The sequence below is a fragment of the Tenrec ecaudatus genome, chromosome X (genome assembly GCF_050624435.1).
Source record: "Tenrec ecaudatus isolate mTenEca1 chromosome X, mTenEca1.hap1, whole genome shotgun sequence".
Classification (NCBI taxonomy): domain Eukaryota; kingdom Metazoa; phylum Chordata; class Mammalia; order Afrosoricida; family Tenrecidae; genus Tenrec; species Tenrec ecaudatus.
This window is the reverse complement of record NC_134548.1, coordinates 55,855,128-55,880,741: the sequence shown is the minus strand read 5'-3', so window position 1 is coordinate 55,880,741 and position 25,614 is coordinate 55,855,128. Positions and strand designations below refer to the sequence as shown.

At 38.6% G+C, this 25,614-nt stretch overlaps 1 protein-coding gene and 1 pseudogene across 4 annotated transcripts in view; one reads left to right on the top strand and one right to left on the bottom strand.

The window, feature by feature from the left end:
• The window catches only part of CLCN5 (chloride voltage-gated channel 5), a 182,423-nt gene that overhangs the window by 110,503 nt on the left and 46,306 nt on the right, over positions 1-25,614 (bottom strand). The gene's annotated exons all lie outside the window — the stretch shown is intronic.
• LOC142434219 (galectin-1 pseudogene) lies at positions 17,882-18,364 on the top strand (annotated as a pseudogene).

Genomic DNA, 25,614 nt, shown 5'->3' with positions numbered 1-25,614 from the left:
CAGCAAAGAAATATAAGCACAAATTGACTAAATAAATGTAAAATTAGTACCCATACAAAAATAGCACATAGAACTCCATAAGATTAATACTAAACTTTCAAAAATAGACAAATCATTGAAGAGCAAAGGTGTAGAAGTCAATCAATGAACAACAAAATTAGAGGAACAATAAAAATAATTAAAGAATGAAGAAAGTCTAACAATTATGACAAATACATGGTAGTTACATAATCTCGTGTCAATTTGAGGACTAAGAGTATAAAGGTGGAGTCTAGCCTGTCAATCAGGATATAGCCAATGAGATCTCTATGTGGGCATGCATGGCCTTCTGAGGATTCTGGGAATTCCTATATTTCCTCCTTGGAGGCAGGAGACACTCTCTTTGGGCTCACTCCCTGCGAGTCATCCCTGTGGGGAAGACACATGGAGAAAGGCTGATAGTCAAATATCTTGAGCTGGAGAAGCCACGTGGAGACCCACTGGATCCACAAGATTTCCCACCCACTGGCCTGTGATCTTCCTGCATTTGGCAACATTGCATATGTTTTGTGAATCTGAAGAGGACTTTATAGATTGGTATCAGACATATGGACTAAAATCAGACTTATGGACTTGATCTGGACTGGGATGGGATGTTTTCCCAATATTCAACTGCTCTTGTATATAAAGCTTTCTTACACACATATGCATGTTTATGAATTTGTTTCTCTAGTCTACCCAGATTAGACAGTATACCATCAAGAGGAATAAATTGTGTAAAGGGAAACCTTTTACACTGCTGGTAGGACTGTAAAATAGTATAGCCATTGTGTATAACAGCATGATTTATCCTTTAAAAGTTGGAAATAGAAATACCAAATGATCTAACACTCCATGAGGTATACATCCTACAGAAATAAAAGTTGTGACATGAGTATGCACACGAAGCTCATCACATCATTATTCACAATAGCAAAAAGATGAAAATAACCTAACAACACAGGCTGGTGTGCTTCTTCATGTGGGCTTTGTTGCTTCTGAGCTAGATGGCCACTTATTTACCTTCAAGCCTTTAAGACCCCAGAGGCTATATCCTTTGATAGCTGGGCACCATCAGCTTTCTTCACCACATTTGCTTATGTACCTATTTGTCTTCAGTGATCGTATCGGGGAGGTGAGCACACAATGATATGATTTTTGTTATTTGATGCCTGATAACTGATCCTTTCGGCACCACATTCTCACACAGCTGGTGTGCTTCTTCCATGTGGGCTTTGTTGCTTCTCAACTAGATGGCCGCTTGTTCACCTTCAAGCCTTTAAGACCCCAGACACTATATCTTTTGATAGCCGGGCACCACTTCTTATCAACCATGTAAGATGAAAAGGATAGCGTTTTCCTAGGGACAAAGCTCAGAAGTCAGAAAGAGAAAGTAAAGAACAAATGGAAATGGAAAACACAGGGATGAAGTGGGAATAGTGAATGATGTGATATTGTGGGGACTGCAATTAAGGTTGTTTACCCACATGACAATAAAAACTTCTGTTTTGCCTTGTTTTGTTAATAAGAACAAGCAAAGCAGAGTTCATGTCATATTTCTCTTGTATCCTCTTCTTTAGTGCTGCACCTATACTAAACCAAACTCACTGCTATTGAGTAAACTCCAACTCATAGTGACCCTATAGAGCAGAGGAGAACTATCCCTGTGGGTCTCCAAGACTAATTTTATGGGAGTATAGAAAGCCTCCTCTTTCTCACTCAGAGCAGCTGGTGGATTTGAATGACTTGCAACCCACTGTGCTACATACATGCTGGTTGATTATACAATGATTTATATTCACTCTATAGTATTTATTATTTTAAAACTCTTATCATTTCTTTCTCCACAAATTGAATCTAGACGAGCTCATGAGAATTATGACACTCAACTAAAGCCTCTGACAACAAAATAAGATATGTTTCCTCTCCTTCCCTATCTGCACTTTGAAATTTAACACTGTTCTTTAGAAAATAGGGGGAAAATGGAGAAATTCTGAGAAACACATATTGCACAAGATGAAAAATCCACACTTTAAAAATATTAGTAACAAATTAATCATCAAATCCACGTAGATGCTTTCCTTAGCTACGAAAAACTTATTTTCCCCCCTCAGTATTCAGGTTAAACAATGCTCTTAAATAAAAAAAATCAATGGCAACCGGAATCCATTCGTCTCCAGATCTCTAGGGAAACACTGCTCTGTCGCTGATCTTGGTGTAGGGAAGTTTGGGTGGGGAGGAAACCTTCAGTGCACAGAGTTTATAGCTCAGAGCTCAAGCCAAGAGAGGAAGGGACTCATATCTACTGGGGTTCAGCACATATTTTCTACTGCCAAAAACTCATAGAAGTCTCATTTCCTAACGTTTCTTGCTGGATTCATAAATCTGTTTAAACTATTTTATTGACTATTCTCTCAACCAACAACGAACATGAAGTCCTCCCCAGTTATCTAAAGGAAACAACAGCACACCAGTCTCCAACCTTATTGTACTCTAACATTAACTGCAACAGCTGTTCTCTGTGAGGGGGTGGAATAAAGAAACACGAGGCCACACATTGCCCTAGCAAAGCGTTCGTTTCCTCCTCACAGAAGACTTCAGCAGTGTGGCCATTTTCACCCTAGGCACAAACAAATGCCACACAGAAGTAGTTTGCTTTTGCTTTTTTGACTCAAAACAGAGGTCTCTTAAGAGATTTCTGCCAGTGATGCACCTGAATAGTCACTAGGTCTGTTACCATGGGTACTACTGGGACTGTTACCATGGGTACTGATTCAAGTGCCAACTCTATAAACCACATAAAACCTTTAAGAAGAAAATGAGCAGGTCTCTCAGACACAAGTACTTTGATGCGGGTTGTATCTAATTCTAAGGTGGATGTAAAATATTATGTCAGAATTAATCTTTTGACGGTTCAACGAAAACAGAAATTGTGCAAAAATGAGGAGATGGGAACATTTTTGTAATTTTCCCAAGCTGAAACTGAGAGGCCAAAAAGGAAAAAGAAGGGAGAGAAGCTTTTGCAGATTTTTTGGCACAAGTAAAGAAAATATAGCCAGCCAGCTCATAAATTTACCACTAGCCACAACTAAATATAATTCAAAACACTTGGAAAGACTTTTTTTTAATGAACTGAAAGACCCTACAGATTTCTACAGTTGTCAGAATTTGTGCTGCCAGACAAATGGCGTCAATGCTCTCCGGATGAGACAAGTCAAAGGCTTAATTTATTCAACTGAGCAGCACTTCTGCACATGGATTACTATTTACATGTTATAATATATATTCCCCCATACACCACATGTGGAAGAAACCATAATTGGAGTTATGAAAGAAAAGAGTTTCCAGTCAAATTCCCAGCATCCTTGGTTACAAAGGTGTGTTCACTTTGCACACAGTTTTATCTACTGTATATACATTTTAATAGAAAAGTAAAAACAAAAAATGACCAGAAATCTTCAGATAAACTAAGAGCACAACCACACACACTACCACTATCACCAACCCTTACTACACAAATGGTTAAATGGTCATTTGGAATAGACTCACTGAAATTAGCTGAGATGAGTAAAATACTGCTTGTGAACTACTGGAACCAACCCTGAAACTACATGTGTGAGTGAAATTCGAGATTCAGACATATGTATTAATTAAGACATTTAACCTGAAAGAGCACACATTTGAGGCAATTGTAACACTCCCTCAGTTTAAAGCTTCCTCTAACCTCTAGTGGGAAAGGACAATGCATGATGTGTGTGTCTTATTATGCTAAATAACTTTTTATATTCTACAACATTCTTAATAAGTGATACCTCATGGAACCATAACATCTAGGTGCTTCTAAATCTTCATGGCACTTAAGCTAAACCTGCAGAGTGCCCACAAGGTCATCTAAAAAAGGCATACAGGGGAATTTATTTTCAATATGTGCCCATATTATAATCAATACTTTTAAAGAGTATGTTTTAATCAAGCAATAACTCTGTATCGTGGAAGACACATTTATTCCTTGTAGAATCTTAGGCTACCTGGGAAGACAAGGAGTAGCTACTAACAGAGATGGAACAATTACAAAAAACAATACGGTTTGTAATATTAAAATATGAAGTTTACACTTTATGTCTTTCGTTCCTCCATTTTCTTTATTGTAGTAATAATATACAAAGGTCAGTCAAAAAATATTGCTACTAGGTTTTCAGTTCACACATACATAGGTTTATTCCAAATAAAATAAACATGTTTAACATATCTCTGTGGCCAGTGGATTGCTGCAGTCAAGTTCATTCAGGAATACACTGTCTTAGTGTGTCACTAGGGTGCTTTCAAAGAAAAGGTCCAAGCAAAAAATCATAGTCTCTGAGGGGATATGCCGAGCTGATTAAATTCGGCTCAGAAATTATGGAGACTTTTTTGGGTGTCTCTATAGACACACAAACTTGCTTTCAATAGCAATTTGGGGCATTATTTAGCATTTTCTAATCTAAAACTATAGTGTTTAGAAGAGACCAACTTTTTTCACATGTAACTCAGTCTACCCTTTCCCCTCTTTTAACAGTCAATAACATAAAACTGCAGTACTTCTTGGAAATTACATACTGTATTTATTGAATAGGGGCTTTTATGTTCCCTTTCCCTAATTCTAAAACCAGACGAATGAAACATTTTTTTTTATATTTTAAAGATTTTTTCCCCTTGTTTTTTAAATGAATTCTTTAAAAACACCCCACACCCAATTACATATGATCCTATTTATTAAAATTAATTTTGGTAGATATTACAAGTTTCCCACTGGGAGCAGGGGCCCCTTAGATATTCAAAGAAATTTTGTAATATTTATTCTTATAGCTTCCAAATTATTTTTTTCTAAATGCTAACTGGATTAAAATAAAATAGCCTCTCTTTGTTACTGCTCATAAAAACAGCAGAGAAAATCAGGTGGAAAAGAAATGAGCATGAGTGATAACGGTAGTCAAGAGAAATGAGGAATGGGCAATGAAGTCATGATAATTCCCACCACAGTCCCCAAACATGTGGTTCTAATTGGCAGCACCACAAAGACAAAGTACACTGGACCCAGGGACTTCAAACTAATTTCTTAATGATGCCACTGAGAGTTTGGTCAATTGTATTTGAGAAGGCTTATTACATTGGATTCTTCTGCTTCACATTTGGCTTGAATATAATTAATTGTAGTCCAAACACATTCTCTGTGTAGTTTTGCAATTCTCTTGAAAGCTCCCCAGCTGCAGCTCCCTGGATGCTTACAACAGAAAGAAATGAATTTAGTAATTCACATTTGGGATATAAGGCCAAAACCTTGAAAGTCTTTACTTTTTATAACCTTCATTTTAACAGTAAGTAAATAAACAGAAAGAAAGAAAGAGAACCTTAATTCTGAGATATTAACACTAAATTGTGATTTGTGGTGGTGTAATGAAGGTTGAGTTTCTGGATTCAAAAGCAAAGAGGGATGTGTAAACTTTAGGGAGGAATACATTGACCATGAAATCAGAAATTGGGACAGGATTCAAACAGCTTCAACTATGTGGGAGGATTGATAGTGGAAAAAGAATTCACATAATGTCTTTGGATTATAGCATGAGAAATGGTGGTTTGTTGAAGAAAGGAATTTCTAATAGATGTTATTGGGGAAACTCGATATTAAAATTCATTCCAGATGAGCTAAGAATTCAAATTTTTTAACGCAGAGAAAATGGAATAGTAAGCTTATACCCTGTGTGTGAGAGAATTTTATTAATCAAAGTAAAAGAAGTTATCAACCATGGATGTTGATTATGATTAAATGAAAATAAAGCTATTGTACACTGAAAAGTTACAAGATTTAAAAGGAAAACAATTTAGATTAAAATTAGCTAAGATTTTAATAGAAAAGATCTTACTACAGAAAATATAAAGATCTGATATAGTATAATAAAGTTACTACTATTTTAGTTGGGTAGTGTCTAGTACATCCAAGAAAGGACCTCCAAAAATGTCATTCTCATCACCAATTAAAATACTGTATATCTATTACCTTCATAATAAAACTCAATGTTATCCCTGTATTTTGTTCTCCTAAAAATACAATATTAGCTCATAAGGATACAGTACAGTAGTACTTCATTGGCTCAAGGTAAATTACTAAATTAACAAATAACCACCAGGAGCTCTGGTGGCATAGTGGGTTATGAACTGAGCTGTTAACTATAAGGTCAGTGGTTCAAGCCAACAAATTTAGTTTCAGTCACAAGTTTTCTTATTGGTAAGTTTTGTATACTATCTGGTTGTTTTACAACATTTAAAACATACTTTTGAAAAGAGATCTGGAGTTTTTTCAAATTAGTTTGTTTCAGTAAAGCTAAAGCCTATACTGTAAGATAAGCAAAGCTTTAAATAGAATTAAAACAGTGCTTAATGTCTTTGTTAGGCATTCCTAAAAATTACATTAGTTTAAATGTTAACATTGTAACGTAAAACCAAGGGAGACATATAGAGATACATAAATTAGTCATCATTCCAGTCATCATAGTGATATTTAAACTTAAATACATTAATATGGTTAATATAATAGTATTGAAGTATTATCAAAAATTAAGTGAAACAAATATAGTTAAGCAGGTAAAATGGCAGACAAGCAGAATTTGTTAAATCACTTGCAAGTTTAACAAACAGTGGAGGAAACATTTTTTTAATTCAAAAAAATTTACCTCTAAAGTAGAATATGTATAATAATTACCTGAAAATGAAATTTTTGCTAACTCCAAAAAATGGAAATTATTAAAGACAAGTTGAAATTTCCGAAATGTGAGAACGAGGATAGGTTCATGCTTCCAAACAAGTCATCTGCTTCCCAAATGTTTTAAAATAGGTTAGCGGTTAAATAAATCCTGGTAGATAGTGAAGGACTAAAATCAAGCCATCAAAAATGATAAATGTGGTTTGTAGTGAGATGTGGTGGAGGAGATGGGCTGACGGCAAAGATAGAACACAAATGTCTTTTTTTGTGTGAAGATGACAAGGATATAAAGATACTGTGTTGCTGTTGAATTGCGTGCCACCCAATTAGTTCAGACTCACACCAACCCTTCGTCAAACAAACACTGCTCAGTCCTGCATCATCCTCACAATCAGCCCTAAATTTGAACCCACTGTTACAGCCACTGTGTTAATAACCCATCTCCTTGAGGGTCTTCTTCTTTTTCAATGACCTTCTACTTTACTTAGTGGGATGTGCTTCTCCCCAGACTAGTTCCTCTTGATAACACATGTTCAAAGTGCAAAGTTCATACTTTGTGGGGCAGGCATTATCTTCTTTTAAGATATTGCAGTATACAAAATTTAAAAATCAGTGGTATCTTCAAACTGTTTTCTTATTGCAGAAGATGAAGGTAGCCTTCACGCTCTCCAAGTCTGTCCCCTCCCACAACCTCTTTTCATTATCTTAGTCTTCAATTTTGTGAGAGTTTTTGCTCAACTCTCTTCACTTAACCTCTTTATCTCCAATGGTTCTTTTCCCATCAGCCTACACATTCTTCAAATTTAAAATAAAACTACAAACACTCCTTCAATCCTGTTAGTGTCTGCAGTACCACCTCCCTCACCACACACATACATCCACACACACTTGGATCATATCTTAAACTTCCACATTTTTTAAAAAGTCAAGCCATTTAGGAGAGTATACAGGTCAAATCTCCTCTCTTGACATATTATATTCACTACATAAAGGTTACGTTTAAAATATATCAACTAGGGCTTAAAATATTAGGTAGGAGTTTTCATAGGAGATTTCAAGTCTGGCAAGTAGATGCCACAGCAAAAAAAGTTAATATTAAAAATTATATTGTAAAAATCCAGGCAGTAAATAAAGAAAATGAAAACCTAACATTTAAATAAATAGCAACCTACATCATGTTTTTCAAAGTGTGCGCTGGTGGTTAATGTCAAGCAAGGTAGATTGTAAATAGAGAAAATTGTACACGGGAGTCTAACATCGACCAGCACAAACTCTGTACCAGACAAGTGTTTTGCACGCATTCCTTCATATAGTTCTCAGTACCACCCCCATGGAGGAGTTAAGGAAACTAATTCAGAGCTGCTAAGCAGATTCCCAAAGGTATATACAATACTACTATGTAATTTGGGGGGCTCAGTGCAAAAAGAAAATTTTGTTCAATGATACAATTTCAAGACAGCAACAGCAGAGCATGAAACCAAGCACTTGGCCCTGAGGGAAGGCATAGACATGCATGTCCATGAAGTCAGTCTCTTGGGATACAGTTAATAAAATAGCGGTGCTGAATTTTAAATCTACTTCCCTCGGATCTCATACTCCTTGCCACTTAACCAACAATGCCTTATTCGGTTTCCTGGGGAATGTAAAGGACCAACTTACCATTGATTTGCAATAGGAATAAAATTTTAAGCCAAGCAACCTGACTCTTTTATTCCCTGCCCACCTTATAGATCAGGGCTTTCAACATCACAGTGGCATCTGCTTGCTGCTGGGTGCCTGGCCTATCCCTTCCAACCACCTGGCTTCACAACCCTAAAATCAGTCTTTGTGCACAGCCTGGGCTACTGTGGAAAGACATGCTGCTAAGGAGTTAATTTTCCCTCTATTTTAACCCCTCTCTGGGTAGACTCATAGCAACCCTATTGGACAGGGTAGATCTGCCTCTGTGGATTTTCAAGACTGTAGCTCTTTATGAGAGCAAAAACCTCATCTTTCACCCATGGAGCAGCTGGTGGGTTTGAACGTCTGACACAGCAGTTAGCAGCCCAACACCTAGCCACTATGCCACCAAGGCAGGTCTATCCTGTCCAATAGGGTCACAATGAGTAGGAATTGACTCAATAGGAGTTTGTTTGTTTTTGGTTTTCCATGGGTAGAGTCTTTGAAAAATTTTGAAAAATTCTCCTTGTGGTCTTGATATACAGCCTTGGGTAGTAAAAATGACTGATTTTCCATCACTAATCTAACGGCTCCTTAGAGGCAAGGATGGGAAGATTTTGTCTCACCTACTTTTGATATGATGTCAGGAGAGACCAGTCCCTGGAGAAGGATTTCATGCTTGGTAAAGTGGAGGGGCAGCAACAAAGAGAAAGACCCTTGACAAGGTGGACTGACACCGTGGCTGCAACAGTGGGCGCAAACTGTGAGGATGGTGTAGGACTGGGCGACGTTCCATTCTGTTGTGTATAGGGCCCCTAGGAGTCACAACTGACTCAAAGGCACCTAACAACAACCAACCTAAAAGGAGCCCTGGTTTCGCAGTGGCAAAGTGCTTAGCTGCTAACCAGAAAACCAGCAATCTGAACTCACCAGCTACTCTGTGAGACAAAGAGGAATCCAGCGGTCTCCATAAGAATATAGCCTTGCCCTGACAGTTGCATGGGGCAGTCCTACTCTGTTGCATAAAGTCACTACGAGTCAACATCGACTTGATGACAACAGATTGAGTTTGATTACTAACCTAAAAATTGGTGATTCAGACTCACCGCAGCACCATGGAAGAAAGGCCTGGTGATCTGCTTCCATGAAGATCACAGCCAAGAAAACCTTATGGGACAGTTCTACTCTGTAACACACAGGGTTGCCATGAGCCCGAATAGGCATGACAACAGGAAAGTATGAAGAATTCTCAGATGCCCACTAGGAATTTGCTAGCATGGGGCAATTGTGTTACTGTAGAAATTACACTAGACTTGCAGTGCACACTTGCAGTGAACAAACTAGGGTTTAGAATTTTAACCCTGACACTTGCTGTCTGACTCAGGCCACGTCATTTCATTTCTTTGATGGGAAATTTCTTCATCTATAAATGAAATAATACTATGGATTTCACTAGGTTGTGATGTGGCCTTAAAGTGTCACTGCATTGTGCCTACCATATGCATTTAAGAAGGTTTTTATGAAAAAAAAAAGATTAAAATGGTCTTTTATGCAAGAAAAGTGCTTTTTAATACATACACCTTCTGTGTTTAGAAACACTTCAATTTGCTTAGGAAAAAAATTCATTTTCTCAACACCTATTTTAAGCCTCTCTCCACCAAAATATACAATGCTCGAAAATCCCTTCTGCTGCCCCTCTTCCCACACCCCATAAAAAAATTCCTCTTTAGAACTAGGATTTAGAAAAACAATAAAACAGAGGAAATACGCAGGCTGGATTTTGTGTGTCTACTAGTTATGATGCAAGTTTTCTCTTCTACAGGAGACCTTTCCTTCTATGTTATCTTATCTACATCCTTGGCTTGTTTAATGAGACTTAAAGAAAACTTTTATGCATGTTTATATTTATTGTACTGTTTCCAGAGAACCAACATTAGTCTGACTGTGCCTGTGTTGCCTTTCATAGGACCTCAGATTCCCCAAACATTCTTCTTCCAAAGCAGAACAAACTGACAATGGCATCTAGTTTATCACTGCTATCATAGCAGTCCATGGCATATGTAATATCCTTCACCAATACCATAATTCAAATGTGCCCATTATTCCTCAATCTTGAACTATTCATTTTCCAGTTCTGCATGCATATGAGACATTTGGAAATATCATGGCTTGGGTCAGGCCTAGCTGATTACTCAAAGTGGCATCTTTGCTTTTTCATACTTTAATAGTTCTCTTGTGCCATATTCTCCAAAGGCAACACATCATTTGATTTTATGACTGCTGTTACAGAGGGCATTGATTACAAATCCAAGTCAAATGAAATCCCTGACAACTTCAATCTTTTCTCTGTTTACCATTATGGTTTTTATTAGTCCAGTTGTAAGGGTTTTCTTTACCTTTAGGTATAACCCACATTAAAGGTCATAAACTTTGACCTTAATGTTTCAAATTTTCTTAGCTTTCAGTAAGCAAGTTCGTATCATTTGCATATCGGAAGCTGTTAAGGAGTCTTTTGCCAACCCTAATGCTATGTTCTTCTTCATATAGTATGGAGAAAAAACACAAGGCTGGCATGCACCTTCCCTGATTTTTGACCCCTTGTATTGTACAAATGTCTGACTCTTTGATTGCACACGAACTCAATTAAATCTTCTAGAATTCCCATTCTTTGCAATGCTACTCATGCTTTGTTATGATACACAAATCCTCTGCATAGTCTTCTGTCTAGTGTTCTGTGCTTTGAGTCAAAATCCAAACAACATCCGCAATTGTATGTCACATTCCATCCACATCCCCTTCCGAACCCACAAATGCAACCACTTTGGAATTATCTTCAGCAAAAATTTACTTGCTTGTGTGTAACATTAATGATACTGTTCAAGTACCTCCACATTCCATTAGATCATCTTTCTTTAGAATGGGCATGAATATGGATCTCTTAGAGTCTTCCATGTTTCTTGGCATTACTGACTGAGTGCTTCTGGCATTGAATCCATTTGTGGAAATACATTGACTAGTGTTCTGTCACTTCTTGGAGCTGGCTTTTTTTTTTAACTATTGCCCTCAGTGCAGCTCAGAATTCTATTTTCTTTTGAGAATTCCTGGGTCATTAAATACTGTCTATAGAATCCTTCAATATTGTAACTCGAGGTTCTGCTAATCACAAGTGGATTACATAGCTCCCTGCAAGCTAAAAACTTCCAGGCTCCCCTCCTTATTCAATCTGTCACTTCTTAAAGACAGTATTCTCACCCCTTCCATTTCAGGAGTCTTTATTCTTAGCAGCAGTCTCCATTCTTTTTATTCTTATATTTTGCGGAATATTTCATACTAATGACCATTGACCACGAATTCATCACTTCCTGTGGATTTTTCTAACATTATTCCTAACCATACTCATTCTGGCTTCTCTTGGGGTACTCTGTTACCAACTAGCTTTTTAAACTTTAAGACATGTTCTCAAACTAGGTCTGCATAAGAATTATCTGGAAGGCTTATAAAAACACTCAGAGTCTAGTTTGACAAAATTCAACACCCATTCCTGCTAAAAGCACTAAAAAATAGGAATTTTCTCAACATAATAAAGGGTATATGCAAAACCAAAGCAACATCTTGGTTAATGTGGAGAAAATGAAAGTGTTCCACCTGTAAATGGGAACCAGAAAAGAATGCCCTTTATCATCACTCTTATTCAATAGTATACTAGAAGTTTTATCCAGAGCTATTAGACATCAAAAAGAAATCAAAGATAGCTAAACTGGCAAAGAAGTAAAACTCTGTTTACAGATTAGATGATCGTCTACATAGAAAGTCCCAAACACTCAACAAGAAAACTGTTGGCACTAATTGAAAGATTCAACAACCAGGCATGATACAAAAAAGTCAGATCCCTGTATACTAAGACGGGAGTTCTGAAAAGGAAATCAAGAAGGTAATGCCATTAAGATAAGCCACCCAAAAAATGCAAAAGCTGTCACCGAGTCAATTGTGACTTATAAGAACCCTATAGGACAGAGTAGAATTGCCCCTCTAGGTTTCCGAGACTGACCGCAGACCTTGTGATTAGCAGAACAACACATAACCCACTACACCAAATTCATGGCCAGTCAGTCAAAATCCACTCATTGTGAACCTGTAGGGCAGGGTAGAACTGTGAGTGGCCCCTGTGAGTGTCTCAGTTTCTGAGACTGTAACTCTCTACAAGAGTAGAAAGCTCCTTCTTTTTCCAGTGGAGCAGCTGATGGTTTCAAACTGTTTGCCTTGCAGTTAGCAACTCCACATGTAACCACAACCCCACCAGGGCTCCTATAAAAGATTAAATACTTAGAAATAAACCTCACCAGAGAAACGAAAGGCTTATAGCTCAAAACCTGAAAAACACTATTAAAAGAAATTAAAAGACACCTACATACATGGAAGAATTAACACCTACATGGATTGGAAGAATTAACATTGTGAAAATGTCAGTATTACCCAAAGTGGTCTACAAATATCATGTAATTCTGTTCCAGATCCCAGCATCATTCTCTCAAGAGAAGGAAAAAACCCATAATATAGCATTGCTATGAGTTGAAATCAACTTGATGGTAATGAGTTTAGATCATTCAATGTTTCTCAAAAAATGTCTCCTTCCCTTCACATATTTTCTGTCATGAATTAAAGTTCTATCACTTATGAAAGCTCACTCTACAAAATTAGAATTTGGAAATGATAAACGGAAAGAATCAAGGGGGGGAATCTGCTACAAACATCTTTCCCTCCAAGTATTAGCATTAAGATTGTTGTGTAATTGTTTATAGTTATTTTTCTAAGCATTAAAGATTATGCCATTGTGGTAATATATACATAAACATACGTGTCATTTTATGCTGCTTTGTCCCACTTACAACAACACGTAGGTTTTGATTCTTCTCAATGGAGTGCTTATGAAATTAATTCAAGAGTTCTGCCTCACTGTTCAAACCAGTCTATGGACCAAGTGCCATTGTCAACTACTAAGAGAATACAGAATCTGCAGAATCTGAATCTGCATTTTATTAAGATACTGAGTGGTGTAGTGGTTTAGTTGCATTGGGTTGCTAACCCCAAGGGCAGTAGTTTGAAACCACTAGCCCGCTCTGAGGGAAAAAGAGGTAGCTTTCTACTCCTGTAGAACTAGTTTCAGAAACCCACACGGGCAGTTCTATTCCGTTCTATAAGGTAGAATTGACTTGATGCGTCAAAATTTCAATTGCAAAGAGTTTGATATATATACAAACTCAAGTTTGAGAAGCTCTGCACTATAGACACTTCACTTCTACACGAACCTGAGTCTTAGTCTTCCCTTAAGAGTATCTTGGTAAGGCCAAATGCATTCTTGCCGTGGATAGTGCCAGAGAGACTTTCACTATAGCCAGAGAATTTATCTTTATTGGAAGTCAGCGGTTTTAAGAATGGGATGTACAAGATAATCTACTAGGATGTGGGGAAAAACCAATGTTTTCCTATTTCTCTAGTCCTTTATTGTCTCATTTTTCTTTCTCTTTTCAACAGTTTTGATATAGCCCATGCAACCATAAAAATCACCCATTTAAATGGTTTTAAGTGTATTCGTAAGGTTGTGAAGTCATCCCCACAATCGAATTTCTGAACATCTTACTAAAAATAAATTCCATAGTTAACCTTCTCTCCTATTCTGGACATTACACATACATGTAATCATAAAAATGTGATACTTTTTTACTTCAGTGAGTTTGCAAGATACAAAAATCAATTATATTTCCATATAACAAAAAATAAACACTTTGAAAATGTTTAAAACTCTAATTTATAACAGTATGGAAAAGAATAAAATAGGAAAATTTTAACAACACAAAAGCAGGATAACTTGTACCTTGAGTACTACAAATCACTAAAGAGAGAAACTAAAGAATATAATGGAAAGATAATTCAAGACAGACAATAAAATATTGAAACATGTGGGGAAATTGGAACCTTCATGCATTTCTGGTGGAATTGTAAAAACAGTGGAGCTGATGATTTGCCAGATCCTTAAAATATTAAGTATAGAGTTACTATATGACCCACAATTCCACTCCTTGGTATATATCCCAGAAGTAAAAATAACAATTCACAAAAAAAACTTGTACATAAATGTTCATAGCATTATCTATAAAAATTTATCGTATGATGAATACATAATAAAATGTAGTATATTTATAAATAAAATAAATCCCTTCCCCCATATTTTTTCAACCTATATGCTGAGCAAAATAATCTGAAAGGATGGATCATATGAAAAGGAACATTGCATGAGAACTGGGAAAACTCATTTAACAATGTATGGTAAGTGATGATACTCCCTGCTTACTGAAAATGAAGAGCACTTGAAATACTCAATGACAAAGATCAAAGAGTATCTCATTCAATACGATTTCACCACAACATAAAGGAAAAAAATTCTCACAACTGAACCAAGAAATAACATCACAATGAACAGAGAAGACTAAAGTAAAGAATTTCATTTTGCTTGGATCCACAATCAACAACAACAGACACAGCAGTTAAGAAATCAAACAATGTAACGCACTGGGAAAATCTACTGAAAAAAGATCTCTTTAAAGTATTAAAAAGCAAAGATTGTCAGTCTGAGGACTAAGGTTTACCTAACCAAAGCAATGGATTTTCAATTGTCCTCTCTGTATCTGAGCTGATGCATTTGAATTACGGTGTTGGCAAAGAATACTGAATATACCGCTGACTTCCAAAAAGAGCAAACAAATGTGTCTTGAAGAAAGTATAGCCAGAATGTTCCTTAGAAATGGAGAAGGCAAGACTTTGTTATGAGGAGGGACCAGTCCCTGGAGAAGGATATCATGCTTGGTAAAGTAGATGCTCAGCATACTGTAAAAGAATACCATCGATAGTAACTGCAACAATGAGCTCAAACAGAGCAAGAATTGGGAGAATGATGCAGGAACAAGAAGTGTGTCATTCTGTCATATAGAAAGTCACTATAAAGCAGAACCAATTCGACATCACCAAAGACAGTATATTATGCAAATGAAGCATAAAATACAACAAACTGATGTACACTGATGAATCTCAAATTAATAATGGTGAATGAAATAGTCAAACGAGAGAGAAAACATTTTTATTACTTACGGACATAAAATTTTGAGAAACCAATTAACATATAATGACAGGAAGGAAAAGAGAAGGGCAGGAGGGAGGGATTAAGAAAGGACTTGAAGGAAACTTTTTGAAGGTGATAGGTATTTTCACTATCTTGACAGTAATGATGGTTTTATACTACACTCAAAATGTATCTATCACCTTGCATACTTTAAATGTGTACCAGTTATTGTACATAATTATATATTTTAAATTTTTAATCATTTGATTAGGGGATCATACAACTCATCATAATTCAAATACACATCAATTGTATAAAGCACATTTGTACATTCATTGCCCTCATCATTCTCAAAACATTTGCTCTCCACTTAAGCCCCTGGCATCAGCTCCTCATTTTCCCCCTCCCTCCCTGCTCCCAGTTCCCTCATGAACCCTTGATAATTTATAAATTGTTATTTTGCCATATCTTAGTGTCTGACATCTCCCTTCACCACTTTTCTGTTGTCTGTTCCCCAGGAAGGAGGGTCTATGTAGATCCTTGTAATTGATTCCCCCTTTCCACCCCACCCCCCCTTCACCCTCCTGGTATCGCCACTCTCAGCACTGGTCCTGAAGGGATCATCTGTCCTGGATTCCCAGTGTTTCTAGTTCCTGTCTGTACTAGTGTACATTCTCTGGTCTAGCCAGATTTGTCAGGTAGAATTTGGATTATGATAGTGGGGGTGGGTGGGGGAGGAAGCATTGAGGAACTAGAGGAAAGTTGTATGTTTCATCGTTGCTGCACTGCACCCTGGCTGGTTCGTCTTTTCCCTGTGACCCTTCTGTAAGAGGATGTCCAATTGCCTACAGATGGGCTTTGGGTCTCCTCTGCACACTTCCTCTCATTCACAATGATATGATTTTTTGTTCTGATGATGCCTGATACCTGATCACTTCGACAACTCATGATCGCACAGGCTGGTGTGCCCCTTCCATGTGGGCTTTGTTGCTTCTGAGCTGGAAGGTCACTTGTTTACCTTCAAGCCTTTAAGACCCCAGACAATATATCTTTTGATAGCTGGGCACCATCAGCTTTCTTCACCACATTTGCTTATTCACCTGCTTTGTCTTCAGCGGTTGTGTCGGGAAGGTGAGCATTATGGAATGCTAATAGAAAAAGCTATTCTTGCATTGAAAGAATATTTGAATGGAGGCCCAATCTCCATCTGCTACCTTAATACTAACCCTACATATATGCATATAGGTCTATTTCCACATCCTCATATATAAATATATTTACATATGTGCATGCCTTTATTTACACCTCTATATATGCCCTTTGCCTCCTAGCTCTTTCCTCTATTTTCTTTTACTTTCCCCCTGTCCCCCTATCACATTCAAGTTCCATTTGGGTTTCAGTAATTCCTCGCGGTTACATCACCCTTGGTCACGCCCTACCAGGCCTCCTGCACCCTCCTCACCACCAATTTGGATCACTTGCTGTTCCTTTGTCTCTGGGTTTGTTAACACCACTTCCTTTCCACCCCGTCGATCTCCCCTGTAGTATTTTGCCTCAGTATGGATCAGTGAAGGATGTCATGTCTCATAGTGGGGCCAGTCATATGGTCTTCTCTGTGGATTGGCTGCTCTGAGAGGGAATATTGTCCTCAAGGCTCGGTAGGCCAGGCTGTGCTCCACTCTCTCTTCCTCCCCCTTCATTTGCTCCCCATAATTATGTCTTAATAAGCCTCATTTAAAAATCACATGCTTTCAAAACTGAACAGAACCTGGTAAATTATTATAACAACCCCAGTCACATCCCCCAGCTCCTCTGCTATTTTGATAGGGATGGAAAGGGCTAAATTAGGGGAAAAGAAAGGCATGGAAGCAAATGGAACAGCTGCTGTGGGAAACTGGAAAAGGAACCAACTAGGAATGTGTAAAAAAGGATTAGTGAGCAGTCACTGAGGATCCAGCTGTGGTTAGAAATCACAGCTTGGTCATGGATATAATCAGGATGATGTGGCTATTTTCCCAGTACTACTAGGCAGCCTGGACACCGCTTAGAGGAAAACAGATGCCAAAGTCCATCTCGGTCTGGGGATTGGCAGAGCAGATGCAGTGGAATGGGAAGGACGTGAGAGAATGAAGGATCTTGGTGGGAATTAATTTCATATAGCAGGTGAGATAGAGTGGGGGTGGGAAATGGTTGTTATGTAGAAAAGGAAGTAGAAGCAGGAGAACTGAACACCAGGGGAAAAAAGAGAAGGGGTTAGATGTGTAAGTGAGGTTATGTGAGAGTAATCAGGGCAGGATGAAGGTTAGTGACTGTAGTAAAAAAGCTGTTCTTGATCTCTCCTCTCGGTGGAGTCTTGGGACAGCTGGTAGATCGCCTGCCCAGATCACCTTGCACTCAGCCATGGCCTGCGGTCTGGTGGCCAGCAACCTGAACCTCAAGCCCGGGACCTGCCTCCGGGTGCGGGGCCAGGTGGCCCCCGACGCCAAATGCTTCGTGCTGAACTTGGGCGAAGACAACAACAACCTGTGCCTGCACTTCAACCCTCGCTTCGACGCCCACAGTGACACCAACACCATCGTGTGTAGCAGCAAGGACGCCGGGGCCTGGGGCGCCAAGTACCGGGAGACTAACTTCCCCTTCCAGGAGGTGTGCTTCTCCTTCGACCAAGCTGACCTGAGCATCAAGCTGCCAGATGGACACACATTCAAGTTCCCCAACCGCCTCAACCTGGAGATGATCAACTTCCTGGAGGCCGATGGCAACTTCCAGATCAAGTGTGTAGCCCTTGAGTGAAGCAGCTGTGTCCCTGGACCACAGTCCCCAATAAAGGCAGCTGCCTTGCAAAAAAAAAAAAAAAAAGCTGTTCTTGAAATATCAGAAATAAAACACTTACAGATAGTGAAAAGGCCCAAAGCATGATCACATAAAGAGATTGCTTAAATTAAGTGAAATTGAAGGCCATGTTAATACAGGTATAGATACCACTTTGGGGCCATAGCTGACCTCCTCTGGCTATAAAAGAGAGAAGGAGAATCCTCATTAGCTCAAGGCCTACTGCCACAAGGCAAAAGTCAGACGTGCCTCCATCTTCCATCTTTTATCCTATTCTGCCAACCATTCTTCCATAACATTAAACTCTTCTGCTGAGTTCAATAATTCATTGCAATGGCCACAGAGAGCTCAAACAATACTCATAATTAAGGGGCTTACACGAGAAGTTAAGGGGCCCTGGTGGTGTAGTGAATTACGTGCTGGGCTACAAACTACACGGTTCAAATTCACCAGTCACTCTGAAGAAAAAAGATGAGGCTTTCTATGCCTGTAAAGATTTACTGTCTTAGGAACCCACAGGAGTAGTTCTACCCTGCCTTATAGGACTGCTCTGAATCAGAATTGCCTCTACAGCAGTGAATTGGTTTTGGGTTTATTATGGAAGTTAACAGGTTATCACACGACTGGATCAGAAAATATTAAGGATACAGTTACTGGTCTACAAAAACACCTTTCCTCAGCCAGTAGTCAAGTCTCACACTAGTCCTCAGACTCTCAGCTTTGTGGTTTCTTGGCCTCTGCCTCTGTGGGCCAAGAAGCGTGAGTACTGATCTGCCTCACAGTCTAACAGAACTTCTGTTCTGTCTCATGATCTCTGTCTCAGCCTCTGGTCTTGGCCTGGCTCCTTTTCTCTGCCCCATGGTCTCTGTGCCACAGCCTCTGGTGCCTCTGGTCTAGGCCTCCACCAATCAGAAAGAGATCTAGAACATGTTCCACTGCTGGCTCTTCTTACTTGATGGTCATGGGATTACGTTCTTCTCCTGCTTCTGAGATGGTTTATCCTTATAGCCTGTGGAGTGGCCATAAAACTGAATAATCCCCACAATTAGTGTTACACACACCCTATTTGTATAGCCCCATTCAATCATTTGATGGGAGTTAGAGACATGTATAGAAAAATCATAGCAAAAAATTTCACTTCACCACAAGAGGTCAAGAATGTGTTCTGCTCTAGACTATCTAGAATGATGTCAGAAGTAAGGGTAGCACACCTCAAAGAATATGAGCAAGTAATTGGTCTGTGCCAATGAAAACAGTCAGCATAATACCGGATGGACATACACATCAAAGAACAAGGGGAAAGAAAAGTTGTTAAACAGTATTTTGGCATTGAAAACCAGAAAAATGTTAGTGTTAAGACTGAGGAATTATGAGAGAATGAGGAGTGTCTATTTAAGGAGCGAGTGAAGAAAATCGTGTCTTCAGAAGAGAGTCCCCATCCTCAGACATAAATATATTTGCATATGTACATGCCTTTATTCAGACCTCTATAAATGCCCTTTGTCTCTTAGTTCTTTCCGATATTTCCTTTTACTTTCCTCTTGTCCCACTATCATGCTCAGTCTTCATTTGGGTTTCAGTAATTCCTCTTGGTTACTTTACCCTTGATCATGCCCTTCCAGGCTTCCTATACCCTCCTCACCACCGATTTGCCTTACTTGTTGTTCCCTTGTCCCTGGGTTTGTTAATACCACTACCTTTCCCCCCACCTCTCCCTCTCCCATGTCACCCCGGGACTGTCGGTCCCTTTGTTTTCTCCTCCAGATTGTTCATCCAGCCTGTCTTATTTAGACAGACCTGCGTAGATAATAACATGTACAAAAACAAGACAGAGCAAAACCAAGCAACAATGTACAACAAAACAACAACAACAAAAGTGACCAAACCCAAACCAAAACACAACAGGAAAGAAAAGCTTGTAGTCAGTTCAAGGACTGCTTGTTGGCCTTTAGGAGTGTTTTTTTTTCCAGTCCAGTCTGTTTGAGCACCATGCTCTGGCCCCCAAATCCACCTTCAGCATTCCCTGGGGACCGTACCGCTCCATTCCCTTGCTGTTCTGTTACACCCCCTTAGTGTTTTGCTTCAGTGTGGCGGCATCAGATCGTGCACAATTCCCACACTGTGTCTCAGGTGTCCCTTGTAGGGCTATGGGCCAGTGAGGGACGTCATGTCTCATAGTGGGGTCGGCCAGGGTTATTACTTTTTTTTATTATGTCTTTCACTCTTAATTTGCTCCGTTGAGGAAGCCTTTTGAATCATTTCAGTGTCTTATTTTTAGTAGAATTCAGTCATCTATGTTATGGTCTGTGTGCTTGTTTTGTTATATTTAATAGTATACCCTTTAAATTTGCTCGTATATTTCATTGATGATGTTTAGTAATTCTGGGATGTACATTCAGGTCTTTGATTCATCTTGAATTCATTTTTGTACATGGGTAAAGCATGGATCCTGTTTCATTTTTCTGAAGATAGAGACCCAATTTTGCCAGCACAGTTGATTGAAGAGAGTACTCTTTGATTTCTGAACTGTTTCAGAATTGGTTTGTCTTTTGAAAATTGAACTTGTCTAACTATTGTCTTCTTGTAGTTTCATTACTATTGCATTTTTTGAGATTTCTTGTTCAAGAATGTTATCTCTGTTCCACAGAGTATCTACATATCCTAATTCATGTTATCTGGGTCCACAGACCCAAATTCATTTTAAATTGCTTGATATTCTCTTTGTTGTGGATTTTGTTAGGTTTTGATGAACTCAGTTATGTTTTTACTACCATTTGCAGTCTGAAAAATCAATCTGATTATTTAAGATGTGATATAAGTAAGACTTGAATCACTGTACTTAAGTCCTTGCTTGCTCACTTGCTCTCACTCTACTAAAGGTAGATACTCTTACTTGGAAAGATCTGAGCTTGCTAAAGTTATAATTGTTCCTGTAGTATATGAAGGTGTTTTCTGTGTAGCTACACTGTTTTCTTCAGTTATTTCACATCCTCTTCTAGACCACGAGGGACTGATAATATGGGAGTATTTTGTTTTTCAAATCTATTATTCTTAACAGAAATCACCATTCCCAATATCTAGAGGAATGTCTTGATTTCTAGTGGGTTTTTTTTCCGTCCTGGTCATTATCTAGCAGTGCTTACGATGACATGGGCATATTTCCTAAAGTTTATTTCATGTCTCCTTTTACCAATAAGTCCTTCTTGTTCAAAAATAGTTTGATCTTTGCAGCTTCTCTTGTTGCTTCTTTAGAATCCGGAAGGTTGAATTTTCCTCTGAAAATATCAGCTTGAGTCCTTGGGTGACGCAGACAGTTCAGTTGTGAATAACTTAATGAAAGATTAGCTGCTCAAACTCACTCAGGTACCTGGTCATCTGCTCCTGGAAGGTCTTGCCTTGGAAGACTATGGAGTTAGTTCTATTCTACAAATGTGAGGTTGCCATGAGCTGGAAAATACTGCATTGCAGCCACCACCACCGACCGTTTTAGTGCAGCCTTCCCCTTTCAGAGGTATACTGTTTCCCATGGACACTACTTTCTCTGATCCCCTGTGCCCTCTAGAAGCCCCATTCTTGGAGCAAAACATAAACTCAAAACTTAAACAGGATTTCTGATCCTGCAAATCTTTACGCGAGCAGACAGCCTCCTCTTTCTCTCACAGAGTGGCTGGTAGGGTTGAGCTGCCAGTCTTGCTGTTAGTAACACAATATCTAACCCATAGTGCTACCAAAGCTTTCATCTTTGATCAAGAGGCGTTCATATATTCCCATTTTCTGGGACCCTCCCAGAAAGATCACAAGGAAGGGATGAATCAACCAAGATGAAGTATAGCACCGACAAAACACACAATATTCCTCTGGTTCCTTGAGGCTTCCTCACCCCCCATGATAATGACCCCCAATCCTGCCTTTCACTGTGGGGTAGGCCAGACCATGTACACAGGTACAAGTAAGTGCTCAGGCCACACGGAATCCAGGTCAGAGAAACCCCTCAGGTACAGAAATGAGAATGACAATACTATGAGGGTAGTGGGAAGGTAGGGAGAAAAGGGGGAAAGTAACCACAGGGGAAAGGAGACAGCAGTTGGTGTAAGATGTGAAAATAATAATGATGATTTATAATTTATCAAGGAGTCACGAGGGGGGTGGGAGGGAGGAAGGATAAAAAGAGGAGTTGATAAAAAGGGATCAAATAGAATATAAATGTTTAGAAAATGATGGCAACATATATACAAATATGCTTGACACAATTGATGTATGGATTGCTGAAAGAGCTTTAAGAGCCCTCAATAGAATGATCTTTTAAAAAAGTGGGCAAAGAGCAAGAACAGGCAGTTCACCAAAAAATATATCCAAATGGCTCAAATATGAAAAATGCAAGCATTAGCCATCCAAGAGATGCATATCAAAACAACAATAAGCTACCACCTTACACTGACAATGACTATCTAATTCAAGAAAACCACAAATGTTGCAGAGGGTGTGGTGAGAATGAAACATTCTCCTATTGTTGTTTCATCTGTAAATATGTACAACAATCGTGGAAAATGATATGTCCCAAACAAATGGGAATAGAAATTCCATCTGAGCCAGGAATACCTCTGCTGGCTGTGCACCCTAGAGAATTAAGAGCCATAACACGCCCGGACAGCTGCACTCCCAGGTTCATCGCAGCACTGTTCACAACAGCAAGGAGCTGGAAACGGCCTAAATGTCCACCGATGAAAGAACAAAGACACTTTGGAACACATGCAGTATGGAATACTATGTATCTCTAAAGCAGTGATGGAACCACAAAACACCTCATGACATGGATGGACCTGTAGAATATTATAGTGAATAAAGTTATTCAATAAGAAAAAGACAAATATCAGCTGAGACCACTACTGTAAGGATAAAATCCAAGACAAAAACTTGTACACCAAAGGGAACAGACTTTTCAGGTTTCCTGGGGATAGGGATGTGTGGAGTGTAAGAGTATGACGATAAAGCAATGACAGTCAGGGTGGAACCAAATATGGAATAGACAGGTAATGAGTGGTTTAAACTTTTGAATACAGAGTTGATGGTCTGAAATAGAAATCGCCCTCACCTAATTCACACACACACACACACACACACACACACATCAAAAAACAAGACTGCTAATCTTGATGCAGCAGAAGCCCTGGGGGTATAGCGGTCACACACTGGGCTGCTAACTATAGCGTCAGCAGTTCTAATTCACCAGCCACTCAGAGGGAGAAAGAGGTGGCTTTGTACTCCTGAAAATAGTTACAATCTTGGACACTCACAGGGGCAGTGAAGGGTTTTTTGAATCTTGATGAAAATACATTCCATCATGGATCATTAAATTAATAACTATTATGAGCTGTGATCAGGTCATAGAAATAGCAGATCAAGGAAATGACACTGTTTCTAAGTTTCAACATGTCAATGAAAACATTTTTCTGCCTTTGGAATTCATTCACATGAGACAGTGAGAGGTGCACTGGATTTATTATACAGGTAGGTTTATTTATGATTAATTGAATAACTTTACTAAAAAAACAATGCTAATCAAATACAGCTCAGCAATAAAAAGAAACTATAAATTCAACAACTTAGGTGAATCTCAAGGAAATTATTCTGAGTTCAAAAAGCTCAGGGAATTTTGTGAGGGTAAAACATCTTGACCATGGTGGTGATTACATAAAGGTACATAAAACTGCGTAGACACACACACACACACACACACACACAATCTAAACAAATTCTAAGGACTAAACCAATGTCAATTTCTTCGTTTTATTATTATTCTACAATTGTGGAAGATATTAACATTGGAGAGTGTGAGAATGTAAGTTCACAAGACTTCTCTACATTTCTTTGAAACTTCTTCTGAATTAATACTTATTTCAAAACAAAAAGGTTCTTTTAATTTGAGAAAAAAGGATGCTAATTAATAGATAAATAGCAACCCTTTAAAAGGAGACATAGCAGTAAGCCTCACGATTGTACTTAACACTGCTGAAATACTATTTTTAAGCCCAAAAGTTAGGAAAGGCAGAGAAAACCTGTTAATCAAAGTTGTGAAAAATATAAAATATGAACACACAGTTAATTTGTTTAAAAAAAACTAGAATTCAGGGAAAAGGGAAGAATAGAATATTGAAGAGGGAGGGTGGAAAAATGGGGGGTGGAGAAAGAGAACCACATTTATGGAATGTTTAACATGATATTGCTGCTGATTTCATTTAAGATGGGCTGTGTAACTCTGTACAGTGTGCTTTAACAATAATAAATAAATCTCTTCAGATTCCTTATCCCTCAGATCAAAGCTGAAATGGACTTAGTGACTAATTCATTTCAAACATATGAAATAAAAAGAGAATGAACTAGAATCTCAAACTATCAAGCAGCTGAGCTAAGACCTGAACAAATGAACTAATCACTGAATTTCCAGCATGCACCACAGTGCCCAGCACACATTAAAAGGCTCAAAAATATTTGCTAGACAAATAAGTGAATGCAAGCTCAAAAGAGCTTAAGTCTAAAAGGAGTTCACGGACAAAGTCTCTTAAGTCAACTCAGACTCACTGCTGTCGAGTTGGTTCCGAATCATAGTTCCCTATAGCACAGGGTAGAAGTGCCCCTGTGGGTTTCTGAGACTATAACTCTTTTTTTTTAAATCATTTTATTGGGGGCTTGTACAGCTCTACCACAGTACATATATGCATTCATTGTGTCAAGTACATTTGTACATTTGTTGCCATCATCATTTTCAAAACATTTTCTTTCTGCGTGAGTCCTTGATATCAGCTCATCCCCCCAAACCCTACCTCCCTCATGAGCCCTTGATAATTTATACATTATTTTTCCATGCCTTACACTAAACACTGTCTCCCTTCACCCATTTTTCTATTGTCTATACCCCTGGGAGGGGGTTATAGGTAGATCATTTTGATTTGTTCCCCTTTTCTACCCCCACATGCCCCTTCTCCTCCTGGTATTGCTAGTCTCATTATTGGTTCTAAGGGGTTTATCTGTCCTTGATTCCCGGTGTTTCCAGCTCTTATCTGTACCACTGTACATGCTCTTGTCTATCCAGATTTGTAAGATAGAATTGGATTCATGATAATGGGGGAAGGAAGCATTACAGAAGTAGTGGAAAGTTGTACGCTATACTGAACGCTGACTGGCTCATCTCTTCCTGGTGACCCTTCTGTAACAGGGTCTACAATGGGCTTTGGGTCTCCACTCCGCGCTCCCCCTC